Source organism: Physella acuta, unplaced genomic scaffold, assembly GCF_028476545.2.
Source record: "Physella acuta isolate Inbredline_101_S28 unplaced genomic scaffold, ASM2847654v3 ptg000604l, whole genome shotgun sequence".
In the NCBI taxonomy this organism is placed as follows: domain Eukaryota; kingdom Metazoa; phylum Mollusca; class Gastropoda; family Physidae; genus Physella; species Physella acuta.
This window is the reverse complement of record NW_026732123.1, coordinates 137,501-142,329: the sequence shown is the minus strand read 5'-3', so window position 1 is coordinate 142,329 and position 4,829 is coordinate 137,501.

Here is a 4,829-nt window from a genome sequence, read left to right as displayed (position 1 = left end):
TACAAACTTTACAAAACTGAATAAATATAAATACAATAAAATAGGAGTAGCTAGATCTGTAAAAACTGGTCTAAAACGTGTCTTAACTTTACTGACATACTTATTTAGTACCACAGGTTCTTTTTACCCACAAGCTACTTCATTTGACTTGGGCTACAACTATTTCATTTCTGCTACGTTTTTGAAAGGCAAAGTATAACAAAAAAGTATATATTTATTGACTAGCTTACCCCTTTCGCGTTGCTATAATCTCAGAATAGGAAATTCAACGACACTCTTTACAATAACAGTAGCATATCCGTCGCGATTTATTTCAAAACAGAGTGAAGTCACATTTTATTTAGAGTTCATCCACGCGTTACAAATGGTGTATTTTTAGAATGTGACCTTGTTTTCTAAAACCTGGCTGTTGTTTTTTTTTATATAAACAAAGCCGGCGCTATATTTCTTCGATCTTAAATGTTGGGACGCGGGTTTGTCCACATGACTGCCTTGACGCCACTGAGCATGCTGTATAAAAGAGTGTAACTGTAATCCTTCTCCGTGAGGTAGAACTGCCTTTGGTGAACCCCTTGTGTCAGGGGCGCCGGTTGCGACCGTGGTTCGCTTTAGTCATAGAGTGTAGTAGACCACCATATCCCTAGTGTAGGATGCTCTTTAAAACAGGCGCCATAGTACTCATATTGTAGCCCGTTTAAGATCAACTGACCACCGGGGCACCTGAGACCGCCATGTTGCAGTTTGACAGTTGAATCAAGAAGAAATCCTAACCCTCTGTGCATGGCCCTCAATCTACGGATACCAGGTGTTCAAGTCACCGCGCGCCCAACCGTTAAAAAGTGTTGACTTTTAGGGTCTGAAAATGTACACTTTTATAAACGACAAGAAAATGTACATTTTCACCCAGGTAATTTAATAACTAGTCATCAATAAAATGTAAATGAATTTTATTATGAAATTAAAGGCTCCAGGTCTGATGTTAAATCAATTATTTTCAATTAATAGTATCTTCATAAAATGTAGTCATTTTTTTTTTAAATTATACTTTCTGAACAAATACACCAAAATTCACTACATAACTTTTGCATTAACCTGTCTAAATTGTCAAAAAGGTAATTTTGAAAAAGAAAAATGCATACAAAACGTTTAAATAACAAGTCTTTTTTGTAATAATGCACTTAAACTTAGAAAATAAATTCCTATATTTTAATATATAATAATACACTACTATTTGAATAACTATATAGTAAATCGTGGATCACTATATTATCTATTGGATAACGTTACTATTATTTAGGAAGAGACCCACACTTTTCTTTATAGTTAATTAAATAGTAGTGTTTTATTACATGTTTACAGAAAATCATTTGTTGTCTCATTTTTAGTGCATTTAACAGCAAAACGTGGAGTACAAATGTAAGGTAGCTACACCAGTTCGACCTGTTGTTTTTTTTAAAGATGTTATTTTTATAACGTACTGACATATCAAATGAACTTCCATGTGTTTAAATATAATTGTTTAGCATACTTCAACTTCGCCCAATCGAGCAAAAGCTCGGCATAAACTTCTCAACAAACTATCCCACCGTATTTTAAATGGTTTACGGAAGAGTGTCACATTGTTCACGGAGGAAATAAATCGAAGTGTCACTATAGAGCAGGGGTATCCAAACTACGGCCCGCGGGCAGGATGCGGCCCGCGATGTCCTCTCATCCGGCCCGCGGATATATTTTTGTCCACGGATAAAACGTTTGTTCTTGATGGCTGAGGAACTTTGCCCAGAAAAATCAAAACCATGCCTGAAAGAACCTGGCCCCCGAACTAAAATTTGATAGTTAATGCGGCCCTCGGACTGAAAAGTTTGGAGACCCTGCTATAGAGAGTGGACAAATATGCTGCAGTAGCGTTGCTAGGTCGGGTGTCAACCGGTGCGCCACCTCATGGTGTTACCCCCCCCCCCTCCCCCCCTCCAAAGAAAAAAGTATAGGCCACACACAGACATATTCAACAAAACTTTTTTTCTCCTCTGTAAATTTTGCAATTGTTGTCACCTCCCCCCCCCCCCCCCCTATCACCGGGTAATAGCTTTAACGTGTGCAAGTTAATAGTAACGACGCTTATCTACAGTCGGTTGTCAATACAGCTAAATGTAGCATTGTTTTCTCTATAATTAGCAGGTTTAAGTCATAGTGTAGACCCCCCCCCCTCATTGCCGGGAGCGTTAATGTGTACCTAAAAGACTTTTTTAAAACTATAATTAATCATTGACTAAACTTACACAAATATTTTTCTTCTGTGTATTTTTTCAATTTTCTTGCCTTGGTGTCAACCCCCCCCCCCCCTCTTAGTGGTGTCACCCCCCCCCCCCCCCCCCGCCCCGCCTCGCGACGCCTCTGATATGCTGTGTCATTAAAACAAGCCGATCGACGTCTTAAAAAAAAGACAATCGATATAGTCATACAAATCACGTGACCTGCTATTTACCTCGCCAAATTTTCCTACGCAAGTCTACTATTTATAGAATGGGGAATTTTATTCCGCCCCTTTTAAAGGATATTTAAGTTGATCATAAATAGTATTTAGTAAAAGATCTAAATTTTCTTAACAACGTTAAAAAAATTGAGTTGTTGATCTAATTATTCTCAGGACGAAGTGACTAGTCGGAAACAGAGTTTTCCCCAAGCGCTATCTGGCCGGCAAAAGATGCAAAACGCAATGACCTCAGTATCTGCGCATTGGGCTCAAATTAAATACTATTAATAGCTGCGCAATGGACTCAATTTATTCTTTTATAGCTGCACATTGGGATCAATTACTCTTTTAGCTTTATTCTTCAGACAAAACTATCTGTACCGTGTGGTCGAGCAGTTGCGCTTCGGGCGGGTCGTCAGGGGTTGAGGATTTATCTATATATATATAATTCTCTTCTTGGAGACGCTAGAAAACACCAAGCTGTAAGCGCGCTCCCTACCACCCCACCCCAACATGGTCTGGTGAGCTGTGGTTCACGCTAAATGTTTACAATCGTAGAGCCGGGTTTAGTGACGGCTATTAGGGGCAGATAATTTAGTTTGAAACGATTTTAAACTTAGGGGAGGTAACTAAGAGGAGGCTGCTTTCACGGGGGGGGGGGGGGGGGTTGGGGGAAAGGAAGGTGGGGGTAGTATCGTCCTTAACGACCTACTGATAGTGTTTTAAAGCAAATATTTTCAGTGGCAGCATTGGTACTGTCGAATCCACATATTATGAATTACTGAAAAATAGAAAATAAAACAACTAAATAGCGGCGTATGATATGCCGCGGGTCGGCTCGTAGTATATAGTATATCTAGCTAGAGTTCTAGTCTATAAGTTAAGAATAAAATATTTTTTAAAAATCTATGGTTATACCCTATTTAAATCTATCTAAGTATTTATCGTGTTAAACCCTGTCCCTTCAAGACAACACATAGATCTAGGCCTAAACAGCGAACATGTAGATGACAAGAAAAACTAGGTACTTGTAGAGAATCGGCCAATTTTAAAACGTGTTATTAGACAAACATTTTTAGGGGTTATAGCATCTTAAGAATGTTGCTAATCTATTGAAGTACATGTACTCTGTGTAGCCTGTCAATCGACCTATTTTCTTAATCGTCGTCATGGTAAAGATGGCTGCCAAAAACGACGATAACCAGACTCCGTTTTTTAACAATGTTTCTTGGTCATTTCAGAAATATATACTTATAATCGTTATTTTTGTGCATTATTAACGAAAAAAATAAAAGCTGATTTTATGCTGCAGTTTTTGAAATATAAACAGTCTAAGTTAAAAAATGTAATGGCTTCAAACCTTTACATACTGATTTAACTGTTTTCTACCTTGATTTTGTAACTGTAAAACATATATTCTTAAGAAACAGTGACCGGCAAAAACTGCGTCCCAGCTTTTCCTATATGGGGGGGGGGGGGGGGGTGCTTTTTCGCGACGAAAATTGGAAGAAAATACACTAGATTACCACTTGCAAAAGAAACCAAGTATTATCTATTGGATACGCTTTTCTTTATAGCTATTCAATTGTAGTGTATCGTTTATTTTCTACTTTTTAGAGCATTATTACATAAAAGCTAGTTTACCTGACTTTACCTGACTTTAGAAGTAGCCGCCCCACTATGACAATCATGCAACTAATCGGCCTTCAAACGTTGAAAGCTCTATACTCACCAGTCAAAAGATCAAATAGTTACAATTCGCAGCGACCACTCTAGCTCATTAGCTGTTCAAGTTCAGATGCTGGAGCGGGCAGTGTAAAGTAAGTTTTTATATTTTTCTTTTAACAGTTTTGTACTCAGGCCAAATGTCACACGTTAAAATAAAAAGTAGTGTTTAAATTATAGGGCTGATTGATCTTACGGTGACGAGAGATAGGTACATAGATAGATAGCTAGATCGATAAATAGAAGGATGGATGGATAGAAAGATAGAAAGATGGATAGAAATATAGACAGACAGACAGATAAACAGATAGACAGACATACAGCTGTAGCTGTAGCTGTAGCTGTAGCTGTAGCTGTAGCTGTAGCTGTAGCTGTAGCTGTAGCTGTAGCTGTAGCTGTAGCTGTAGCTGTAGCTGTAGCTGTAGCTGTAGCTGTAGCTGTAGCTGTAGCTGTAGCTGTAGCTGTAGCTGTAGCTGTAGCTGTAGCTGTAGCTGTAGCTGTAGCTGTAGCTGTAGCTGTAGCTGTAGCTGTAGCTGTAGCTGTAGCTGTAGCTGTAGCTGTAGCTGTAGCTGTAGATGTAGCTGTAGCTGTAGATGTAGCTGTAGCTGTAGCTGTAGATGTAGCTGTAGCT